This window comes from Emydura macquarii, unplaced genomic scaffold (genome assembly GCF_026122565.2).
Source record: "Emydura macquarii macquarii isolate MOO-44397 ecotype Brisbane River unplaced genomic scaffold, CSIRO-AGI_Emac_v2 contig_705, whole genome shotgun sequence".
NCBI classification, from domain to species: Eukaryota; Metazoa; Chordata; order Testudines; family Chelidae; genus Emydura; species Emydura macquarii.
In genome coordinates this window covers 14,756,326-14,768,997 of record NW_027130842.1, presented here as the reverse complement: position 1 = coordinate 14,768,997, position 12,672 = coordinate 14,756,326, and the positions used below count along the sequence as shown (strand labels likewise).

General features: G+C 42.3%; 1 protein-coding gene across 1 annotated transcript in view; it reads right to left on the bottom strand.

The window, feature by feature from the left end:
* Positions 1-12,672, bottom strand: part of TIAM2 (TIAM Rac1 associated GEF 2) — a 131,276-nt gene that overhangs the window by 49,318 nt on the left and 69,286 nt on the right. The gene's annotated exons all lie outside the window — the stretch shown is intronic.

The following is a 12,672-nucleotide window of genomic DNA, read 5'->3' as shown; positions in this document are numbered from 1 at the left end:
CTCAGAGTAGCAGAATAAAAAGACACATTTCAATGCAGCTCTCACTGATTTCCATCACATGTAAGCATCACAGCATAGACGTTTTTGTTTTTCCTTCTTTGAGGTATCGGCACCAATTTCATTAATGAGAAACTCACACTGTCCCAGTGCTTTCGGAGAACTGTTACTGCCTTGAGCCAGGAAAACCAGCAAGATGGCACAACAGAAGAAGAAGTCGCAAGCTCACATACTTGCTCACGAATACTTTTTAAATCACCTACTTTTCTTCTGGGCATGCTTGAGCAACTGGAAAATGAGCTTCAAATTCATCAACATCATGGCTCTCATTAATTTGGGTTGAATTGCATGATCAATGCTACACACAACAGACAGGAAATGTCTGGGATTTGCAGCAGATGTTGATAGACTTCTAGAAAGCCCTTTACTAAGTAGTGCATGCATATTGGAGACCAAGTGTCAGGACCTTTTCTGGCTGTCAGAAACAACTGCAGTCCTCCCTTGAACATGTGAGGAGAAATCCTGTCTCCACTCAAGTCAACATCATAACTCCGATTGACCTCAATGGAGCCAGGATTTCATCCCCGGCCTTACTTAAACTGCTAGCAGCCCCAAAAGGAGCAAGGTGGTGGCAGAGGCCTGGCTCCAACTCCATTCTGCACCCACCAGCAAAGCTGGCTGGAATCAACGCATGCTGTGCCGCAGCCATCTCGAAATATAGTTATAATAGCTTTCAGAGTTCCCAATGTGGCCATGCACTGCTTTCAATGCAGAGCTATGCCTTCAAGGCACAAGTGAACCAAGCAAAACCGATGATGATAGACACATCGTTTCCCCCATGTCAACTTGTCTTCTCGCAGTACCTCTTGATTCCACACTGGAATGATGCCCACATTGCACTGAAGAAAAACAGATGATTTCAAGAGAATTATGTTCACCACTGACTTTTTTCCCCGTTAGAACAGAGTAAGGATGTTAATTGCTGGTTGTTCCACTAGTTCCGAGGTCTCATCAATTACTAAAGAAAATTACTAAAAAAATCCTGAATGTCTTACTGATGGTGATCAAAAACTTTGGGCAGCTATTTCTCTTGCAGTTAATGACATGCTAGGCACATGTGCACTGCCTGGGCAACAGCAAAACAGAGCTAATAAGCAGCTGTTCCAATGAACAACATTTATTGGAATTCCCTCAATGCATAAAATGTGTACCAGGTTGTATGGGCAGCTAGTGGCTTCTTCCTTCTTTTATTTCATTCCTCTCAGAGAGATCTCTCTTGAAGCTTGGGTAATCGCTGCTTGATTTTCTTTCAATTTGAATAAATGCCTATTGTTCACATGCTCAGCATAATAGGATTTGCCAGACAGGAGCTTTGCAGTCTTTGCTGCACAAAACTGTCTCTCTCTCCCCTCAGCTCCCGCACCGTTTTTCAGTTTTTTTTTCAAGATCAGTATTCCCCTGGGGACTTTTTTGGGGGATCTGTAGTTGACATAAACAAGAAAGGGAAGTATTTATCCTAATCTGTGAGAATTTTCTGCTCTGGAAGCAATCAGACATCAAGAACAATGTATACACACTGCCATACATTCATATCCTGGATGAAACCAAAGGGCACATTTGGATTGATCAGCTTTGACCCTTTGTAATAAATAATAATAATAACTAATAATAATAATTTCTAATAACATTGTTTCAGTGAAATAATTTGATGGTGTTAGTACTGTTCCAAATGAAGAAGTTTCCACACCATGGTGTTTAAGCAGTCTCAATAAAGAGATAAGGGATTCCCTCAGCTGTGAAGAATGTCCCTCCAGCACACAGCTGGGCCACATTAACAAGGGCTACAAAATGTCCATCATCATAGGGATGTGCAGCAAAATTTATAAAATGCCAAGTGACTTTTTATTATAGATATAGCCATAGTGAACCATTAAACGAACCTTTCAAGTGCTGACCCCACTAGAGGGTTTTCATTTCTAATACATGAAGTGACTATTTCAAATGTTTTGAGGCATTCTTTGGTAGCACCATTTATTCATGTTTGTGTCGCTGCTGCCTGTGCTCTACCTATTCTGTAATAAATCCAGGACTATCCATCTAAACTTTGGCATTAGCACTAAATTCACTAGCAAAAGCCAGCCTTCTGACTTTTAACACAGTTTGGACAAACAGTGGAAAGATGTATGGGGGTAGTTTGTATTGTGTGTGTGTGTTTTCTCTCTCTCTCTCTCTCTCTCTCTCTCTCTCTCTCTCACACACACACACACACACTCACACACACACACACACCTCTCCAAATGCGTATCTGTTGAAGAAATGGATTGTGAGGATCACTATTAAAAGGTAACAATTTGACACAGCTCAAATTCTGCCTTTTAACATATCCTACCAAGTAGCATATTTTCAAAGTATCAGAGTTCTAGGACTGTGTGCACTTTGTGCAAGGATTTGAACAGAATCTGATTTGTAAAGAGGTTGACTGAGATTACATGTACAAATTGCTTATTTGCACATGCAAATGGCCAGATGTATTAGTGATCATTAGCACAGATATGCACAAATTTACACAACCATTCTGTGTTATTGTAAATGCAAATTAGATGCATAACTGCAGGCACATTTTGGATAAGTGGGGACAAAAAAAAAAAAGCATGCTTTTCCCAAAGCTAAGGAGTATTTGCAAATTGTATACTGAGCATGCACAGCAGGTGTGCACTTCTAGTCTTCTGATAGTCTGAAAATATAGCCGTTGGGTTCCTCCCATGTGGAAACGGTAAGACAAACCAGGATTATCAATGTATGGAGGACAATAAAAGACAGTTACTAACCTTCTGTAAACTGTTGTTCTTCAAGATGTGTTGCTTGTGTCCATTCCAAGTAGGTATGTAAGTGCCATGTGCACAGTTGCTGGAAGGTTCTTCCTCTAGTGGTATCCATAAGGTCGGCTCTGGATTCCCCTGGAGTCATGCCATCATGGCACCCTATATAGGGCCCTGCCACCCCCCCCACCGCCGGCCGCCTCTTAAATTCCTTCTTGTCGGCTGACTCCAACAAAGGTAGGCTGGTAGGTCTTGGAATGGATATGAGCAACACATCTCAAAGAACAACAGTTACAGAAGGTTAGTAACAGACTTTTCTTCTTTGAGTGCTTGCTCATGTCGATTCCAAGTAAGTGACTCCCAAGCAGGCGGGTAGGAGGAGGTGGTTCAACGTACTATAGATTGTAGCACTGCTCTACCAACAGCCACATCGTCTCTGGCTTGTTGAGTAATGGCGTAGTGCACCACGAAGGTGTGTATGGATGAACAGATTGCATCCTTACAGATATCCTGAATCAGGACCTGAGCTAGGAAAACTGTTGAGAACGCCTGGGCCCTTGTGGAGTGGGCTGTCAACGCTGGGGCCAGTATTTTTGCCAAGTCGTAACAGGCCTTGATCCATGAAGAGAGTCTGTGAGATGAAACCTGAAGACCCTTCATCCTGTCTGCTACCGCTACAAGGAGTTGAGTCATTTTTCTAAATGGTTTAGTCATTTTGATATAGAAGCTGTCTAATGTTCAATGAGTGAAGCTTCTGCTCTCGGCTGTTGGCATACGGTTTTGGGTAGAAGACTGGGAGAAAGATGCCCCGGTTTAAGTGGAACTGCAACACTACCTTTGAAAGGAAGGCTGGGTGCGGATGCAGGCGGACCTTGTCTTTGAAAAAGATTCTGTTAGGAGGCTTGGATGTGAGGGCCTTGAGTTCTGAAACTCTTCTAGCCAAAGTGATGGCCACTAGAAAGCTATCTTCCATGAAAGGTAGAAGAGTGAACATGTTGCTAATGGCTCAAATGGAGGTCTGATCAGTGCTGACAGCACCAAGTTAAGGTCCCATTGGGGAATCGCCTGATGCATCTGAGGGTATAACCTGTCAAGGCCCTTGAGGAAGTGATCTATTGTATGATTAGCAAAGACCAAATGGCCTGCTACCCAAGGATGACAGGCTGAAATTGCAGCCAAGTGGACCTTAATTGATGACACTGAAAGCCCCTGTTGCTTGAGATATAGCAGTTAGTCCAAGATAAGAGGTATGGATGATAGTTCAGGTGGAGTACCTCTCTGCATGGACCAGATGGAGAAACTTTTAGTTAGGCAAGGAGCCCTAGTGAAAGGTTTCCTACTACCAAATACGATCTCTCTGACCTGCTCTGAAAATTTAATCTCCAGAGGATTTAGCCATGGAGCTGTGAGGTGAAGAGATTCTAGGTTGGGGTGGCAAGGCGGCCGCGACCCTGAGTGATTAAATCTGGTACCAGTGGAAGACTGATGGAAGTCTCCACTGAGAGCTCAAGAAGTGTGGTATACCAGCATTGGCGCGGCCAAGCCAGAGCTACCAGGATTATGGAGGACCCGTCTTTCCTGATTTTCAGCAGGACCTTGTGGTCTAGCAGGATCAGTGGAAACGTGTAGAACAGGAGACCTATCCATGGAATGAAGAATGCATCTGCAATTGACCCCAGACTGTGGTTTTGGAATGAGCAACACTATGTGAAATTCCTGTTGGATTTTGTCGTGAATAAGTCTATGTGGGGAATCCCCCTCCTCCGGAAGATGTTGTTCACCACATCCAGATGGAGAGACCATTCATGGATGGATATTGACCTGCTGAGGTAGTCTGGTAACATTTTCTGTGACCCTGGCAGGTAAGATGCCTCTAGATGAATCGCATGAGCTATGCAAAAATGTCACAGACCGAGGGCTTTCTGGTACAGGGGAGAGGCACATGTTCCATCCTGTCTGTTTATATAGATTGTATTGTATTGTCTGTCCTTATCAATACACATTTGTCCTCCAGGTGAGTACTGAAGGTTTGACAGGCAAGATGCACCACTCTCAGCTCTCTCACATTAATGTGGGTAGATAGTTCTTCCTGGGACCAAACTCCTTGGGTCCTCAGCCATCCTAGATGAGCTCCCCAGCCCGTCGCTGAAGTGTCGGTGACCAAGGTCATGGCGGAGGATGGGGAAGCGAAGTGAACTCCTGCACAGATTGACTGTGGGTTGAGCCACCAGTGGAGCGTTTCCAACACGGATAGGAGGACTGAGACTACCCTGTCGATGTGATCCCAAAAGGGGCAGTAGACTGAGGCCAGATATGCCTGTTGAGGCCTGAGATGCAGTCTGGTGTGTTGAACTATGTAAGTGCACGCCGCTAGGTGACCCAACAGTTTCAGGCAGTTCCTGGCTGTGGTAATAGGGTGTCGTTTCCATTTTTCTATGATGGAACATATGGCTAGGAATCAGGAGTCTGGGAGGTAAGCCCTGGCTTACCTGGCTTGAATCTAGCACTGCTCCTATGAATTCCATTCTCTGGGTAGGAATCAGAGTTGACTTCTGCACATTGACCAGGAGGGCCCAACCTGGTGAAGGTTGATCTTATGAATTTTCCATCTGCCTCCACCTGTTCCCTGGAGTGGCTTTTAATTAGCCAATTGTTCAAGTACGGGAAGACTTGTATCTTTTGCTTTCTAAGGAATGTAGCCACAAGTGTCATGCCCTTTGTAAAAACCCTGGGAGCTGCCAAGAGGCCAAACGGGAGTACTGTGAATTGATAGAGAGACTGGCTGACTATGAAGCAAAGGAACCTTTTGTGTCTTGGGATAACTGACACACAGAAGTATGCATCCTTCAAATTGAGGGCGGCATACCAAACCCCTGGATCCAGGAAGGGAATAATTGAGGTCAAGGAGACCATGCAGAACCGCAACTTCTTCATGAATCTGTTGAGATTTTGCAGGTCCAGAATGGGTCTGAGACCGCCATTGGCTTTTGGGATTAGGAAATATCAGGAATAGAAACCCTTTCCCCTTAGCTCCCAAGCAACCTCTTCCATTGCTCCTATCTCCAAGTGTGCTTGCAGTTCTTGGATCAGAAATTGCTCATGAGAGGGGTCCCTGAAGAGGGATGGGGAGTGAGTAGGTTGTGAGGGTGGCAGGGAGCTGATTTGGATGGAGTATCTCAGTTCTACCGTGCGTAGCACCCAGCAGTCTGACGCAATTTGGGCCGACACCTGGTAGAAGTGGGATAAGCGGTTTGAAAATAAGCAATGTGGAGGATGCAAGGTTTGGATTAGTACGCCATCCTCAAGTGCACCCTCAAAAGTTATGTTTGGGTCTGTGGGTTGCTTCATCAGGCCTGCTCCGTGGCCGGAGGGGGCCGGAGGTTTCCTTCTATAATTCCTGCCTCTCCTGCGGGCAAAGTCCTGTCTTTGTTGGGGCTGAAAGAAGGACCTGGGCTTAAAGTGTCTCCTCTGGGGCGCTGGAGTGTGTAGGCCTAAGGACTTGTGGGTGGCCCAAGAGTCTTTGAGACTATGTAACTTGGAGTCCAAAGATGGTCAGAGAGCCGCCTCCATGAGGATAAACTTTAAACTCTGGCTCTTCTCCTTCTTGGTCCTTGGGCAAAAGTCTGCAAATCTTGCAGCAGTCTTCCTGGTGAGTCTCTCCGAGGCACTTGAGGCAGGTAGTGTGTAGATCACTCCTGGGCATGGACTTCTTGCAAGCCCTGCATGGTTTAAACCCGGGAGACCAAGTCATGCCCTGGCCCCAGGACAAAGGGGGAAAAGGGTGACCCCTTAAGGGGACCTATCTAGTGAAATACTACTTTCTAACTCTCACTAAATACTTAACACTAATTTAAACTATTTACAGATAGTGTGAATAACCACTAAGATGAGGACACTTCCGAAGCAAAAGTAACCAGCGTTCCAGTCGATCGTTGCAGGCAGTAAGAAGGAACTGAAGAGGAGGGGGGTCGGCAGAGCCCTATATAGGGGGTCCAGAACCGACCTTGCGGATACCACTAAGGGAAATACCTTCTGGCAACTGCATGCAGTGTAGGCACATCTACTTGGAATTGACAAGAGCAAGCACTCAAAGAACTGTTGCCTTCTAACCTGTTAGGAAATGTGCAGGTGCTTGCCCACATGCAAGTTAATAGAAATATCTACCACTCATGATCATTGTGAAATTTGCAAGTTATCGTCTCTTTGGTAGATGACAATTTTTTTCAAACAGGCCAAAATGAGGATGTATTTTTTTTCAAACCTTCCAAATGTTTTTCTGTCCACAAAATGTAATATGTCTGAAATGGTTTCTTTCAAGTGACCCATGAAATATATCCATTAGGTTCTGAATAAATAAATACAATTTCAGCACCAGAAAGATCATTTTGCAAAAGCTAGAAGGCATTTGTAGTTTTTTTCTCCTAAAGGAAGTAAGAGCAGGACGACTGACTGCTCTGATCACATTTCTGCTTTAGACAACTCATTTTGATCTGCCCTTTGAAAAAGTACATCACATTATTCATAATATTTGAGAACATGAAATGCCAATAACATTGATTTTAATTCAGCTAGCCAGGGACACAAAAGATAATATTCTAAATATGCTTTATTTCATTTCACAGTTTTGGAAGACATTTCCATATGGTATTCCGAATTTTTGCATTCATTCCACTATGACTATTATTACAACAAAGTATCAACTAGCTATTTTTTCTATAGGTTTTGTCAATACATGAAAATAACCATTCTTTTTATAAGAACTTTAATATGCAGCTTTGAATACACTGATGTTACTATAAATGCATACATATAACATTTAAGGTAGTCCAACAGGTTTGTGCGCTGCATTATTAACTATTTTTTTTTTAACTATTTTGCCAAGTTAGAGACATGCCCCCAGCCTAAGGACAAAATATGTCTTTTAGAAGAGTGACCAAAGTCTACTGTACTCTGATCTTTTTTATTATTATCTGGTAAACCGCTGATCTGAAAACACATCTCTCCTTCTCTCACAGACACATACAAATATCTAACATGAGAGAGAGAGAGAGAGAATGAGAGAGAGCTTACATTAAGGTCTTTACTTTTTTTGTTCCAATTTAATTTGTTGGACACTTTGATGATGCTCAAAAGATTTAGAGCAGCTGAAAATCAGATTACATTAGTCTTACAAGAAAGGCGTACTTTCTTTGGTAAGATTATGTCTTTAAATAAATAAATAAATAGATAAATAAATAAATAAAAATAAAGTATAATGCATTAACAGAATCTACCAAAAATACACAGTAAGATAGACAACTTAGCAATTGTGCTCTTGCATTTCCAATTAACATAAGCCAAGGCTTATAGAAAACATTTTTGATAACTATGACCTATGAATAAAAATAAAAGTAACTAAACAAATGACACTGAATGCAAAATACAGCTTTTATTGCTTAAATATATGGAGAACTTGATCCTTGGCAATTGTCAATATATCAGCATTTCAATGAACACCAAGAGCAAAGGGAATTAGACCTCAAAGCAATTAAACACAGCAAAATCTAATTGAATCGGCAATTGTGCTGCATCCCCAGATTTTTCAAGGTCTTCTATTCTTCTGTCAACAATACGCCTACATATTGCAGAAACAACAATTGCCAAGGTTACATACCACTGCCACATAAACAATATTTTAACACAGTTTGAAAATGTATTGAAACAAAATGTGTTAAAAGTGTAATATTTACTGTAAAAAATGAAAATGTGGAGGGAGAGGAGGACTTTATTAAGCAGGGTATAAATTGGGCATCTCAGAGAAAGGAAAACTGCCAAAACCACAAAATTGTCAAGAACAGATGGATTTAAGTATCTACTTATTTTTATAATTGCTTACACCTTATCAAGAAGTTTCCTTTTCTGTAATTAAGTAACTCTTTATCTTCCTGTTATCTCATAAATTAACTTTTAGATTGATGGACAAAAACAAAACTATTTCAGTTCATTCATTCCTCTGTCTCCTGGACTAAAACAATGAATGAAAGATTGTTAGTGTCAATGTAGTATACCTAAGACAAAAGATTTTCTTGTCCCAAATCAGTGTGCACTCTGAAATTCATTTAGATGCTCTCTTCAATGCATTCTTCATCAAAGATTATCCTTATCCCTTATGTTGTTAGACGAAAGAGGCTATATAATGAAAAATAAAAAACTCAAAAGTGCAAATATAAAATCTAATAAACAAACATACTGATTTATATTAAGAGCTTAGCTTCGTTAAGATTGCTTTTTGTTTACTTACCTGTTTAAGGAAAAATTCAACCAAAGTTCAAAGGATTCTGCTCCACAAAGCCAAATGATTACATCTACAGCTGTTGTCTATTAGGAAATGAACATCTCTCTCTCTCATTCTCTCTCCCCCACCCTGCCAATAAAATAATCCCAAACTGCCTGCTGTTCCAAGATGTGTTTGGAACCACCTAGCACCATCGATGTCTTCTTCACAATACTGTGCTTGCTTATGTAGCCTCCTCTCACTCCCATACTTCTGTAACATTACATAATACTGAAATAGCCTTACAATTGTACTTCCATACAAATGCATCAAATTAGCGTATACGGATATGTGAGGCAAAGAACAAAACAAAACAGATACTACACCTTCAGAGATTGCACTATTTCCTTGTACTAGCCTTTATTAATAGTGCCTATTGTTCTTCTGGTGAACAGAAATCACTTCTTTTTGTTCCCAATCACCAAACGTGCACAATGATGCTACTTTCTAACTTACTGTTTTAAAAAATCCTATATGTATTAGAAACATCGACAGGGCTGTACAAAGAGCTCTGACAGTAATAGGCACCCTCCAACAGAAAGAAGGCAATCAATTATAAACCATTTACAGAAATTGTAGGTCTGTCAAACATTCGTTTACAGCTGCGGTTCATGAAATCAAACTGCATCTGATTGCAAAGCCATTTCATCCACTGAATCTAGAAAACTAGAACACCCTCCGTTAACTCTTAAAAACAGTATTAGTGTTACTGTATTCCAGTCAAAGAACTCATCTGCAATACAGTTTCAGAAATAACTTAACACATTATGCACCAGTATAACTGGTAGACACGGCAGAGATTTTAGGAAGGAGCAAACCTGTCTGATCCCTGCCAGTTCTTTTGGAATTAAGAGTGGCACATAATTTAGAGGATCACAGTGGCTTATCCCATGCAATATTTGTACTATAAATGATTTGTTCTCTGTAACAATATCCTGCTGAACTCTCTTTAATTTCCTATTTTCTGGTGTGTTTGAAAAAGACTCTGACAATCAAGTCTGTTCCTTCCCTGTTGGCAACTAAATGTTTCTTGTTTTTCTATAAAGGCAAAGCAAAAGTATAAAAATGTCTTCCTTCAAGCAGACTGTGATCTGATTTGCATCTCTCTCTGCTCTATTAGAATCATAGAGTTGGAAGGGACCTCAGGAAGTCATCTAGCCCAACCCCCTGCTCAAAGCAGGAATAACCTCAGCTATATCATCCCAGACAGGGCTTTGTCAAGCCTCAGCTTAAAAACCTCTAAAGATGGAGATTCCACCCCCCCAGGTAACCCATTCCAGTGCTTCACCACCCTCCTAGTGAAAAACTTTTTCCTAATGTCCAACCTAGACCTCCCGCCCTGCAACTTGAGACCGTTGCTCCTTGTTCTGTCACCTGCCACCACCGAGAACAGCCTAGCCCCATCCTCCCTGGAACCCCCTTTCAGGTAGTTAAAGGCTGCTATCAAATCCCCCCTCATTCTTTTCTTTTGCAGACTAAACAAGCCCAGTTTCCTTAGCCTCTCCTCATAAGTCCTGTGCTCCAGCCCTCTAATCATTTTTGTTGCCCTCCGCTGTACTCTCTCTAACTTGTCCACATCCTTTTTGTAATGGGGGCCCAAAACTGGACACAATATTCTAAATGCGGCCTCACCAATGCCGAATAGAGGGGAATAATCACTTCCCGTGACCTGCTGGCAATGCTCCTCCTAATGCAGCCCAATATGCCATTAGCCTTCTTGACAACCAGGGCACACTGCTGACTCATATCCAGCTTTTTATCCACTGTTACCCCTAGGTCCTTTTCTGCAGAACTGCTGCCCAGCTCGTCGGTCCCCAGTCTAAGCTGTGCATGGGATTCTTCCTTCCTAAGTGGAGGACTCTGCACTTTTCTTTGTTGAACTTCATCAGATTTCTTTTGGCTCAATCCTCCAGTTTGTTTAGGTCCTTCTGTATCCTATCCCTACCTTCCAGGATATCTACCACTCCCCCCAGCTTAGTGTCAGCCGCAAACTTGCTGAGGGTCCAATCTACCCCATCTTCCAGATCATTAATGAAGATGTTGAACAAAACCGGCCCCATGACCGATCCCTGGGAGCCGTTGTTCTCCCTCTTCTAACATATGCTCCTTAGGCAAGATTGCAGTGGATGGGTATGCAAGGAGAAGTGGGAGAGGGGCATGCAGAGGTACAAAGAGCCTCCCTTGAGTACAAGACTGCATCAGACTAGTGGTGCCCATGGCAAGAGCTGCTCCTAGATGAGCCTAGAGCTGGATTCAGAAAGCAGCATACAATACATCTTTCACAAAGGATGTAGCAGTTGCTTTCATGTCCAAAGCACAATGCATCCCAACAGTCCCGGCAGGATAGGTCACCTCTACATTGCCCCTAGGTGAGGCAACAATGTGTTTTAAGGGGCAAATCCAGACCCATGCTTCATGGCCGTGAATGCTCCTAGGGAATGGAACCAGCGAAGGGAGAAACTGGCTGTAAGGTGCCATGCACCCCTGCACAGCACATACTCAGCTCCGCAAGATTTCCCCGTGCAGCAGGGGTAGGTGGGCTGGCACATACAGCAGCACAGGTCTTTCCACCTTCCACCTCACAAATGTGCTGCAGAAGGACCCAGAGAGGCTACTCCAGCTATTGGGCTGAAGCAGGCTAGATAGGAGTCCCAGAAGCTAAAGAGGAGAATACTTGCACCCCACACACCTGCTCAGTGCCTGGCCCAGCTCCACTGGCCAGGTTACAATATATCCCATTGCTTGTATTCTTCTCAGTTTTTATATTTTCCATTCCTTTCCTGCTCTTTTTCTAAGTACTTCATAGAACTAGAGCAAACAATAACGTGCTAAAGTGTTATGAAAACAATTTATCTCATTTTAGTTTTCCAGAAGTGCAATGTGATGGTGTTGTCCAGCATCTGCTTTGAGATACACCACACTCATCAACAAAATAAAACAATAAATCTCCTTTGACAGAATGGCAAGGTCCAACTGAACCAAGTCCACGAACAGGAAACCACTATTCCTGAAGGCATGATGTTATACATAATAGTCCTTTTATTGCACTAAAACAACCAATTATTCAGCCTGAATACAGGTTTCAGTTTCACAAATGTAACCTCTTATCATAGTAACAAGAACAAAAAACATCTCTATCAAGATTACCACCTTCAAAAGTGACCACTGATTTTGGGTGCCCAAGATGAGACACCTTCAAGAAGTGCTGAGCACCCAAAATTTCAGCTGACATTAATGGTAACTGTGAGTGCTCAAAACTTCTAAAAATCAGGCTCCAGATATCCCTTTTGGCTGAGGAGCCAAAATAAAATAAAATGGAGGCACTCAGAACTAGTGGCTAAAACATTTTCTAAAAATTTTGGCCTAAATAACTGTTGCTATGGTCATCTCAACCCTAAAAAGTCATAAAACTATTTGTAACAACAGCAGAAAGAATAACAACGCTAACAGGTATTCAGAGAATAACTAATCAACTTAAAAGGCCTAGATGGGGCAGTGATTAGCATGCTAAGTTATCTTCTCTTGAGTCCCAGGTTCAAACTC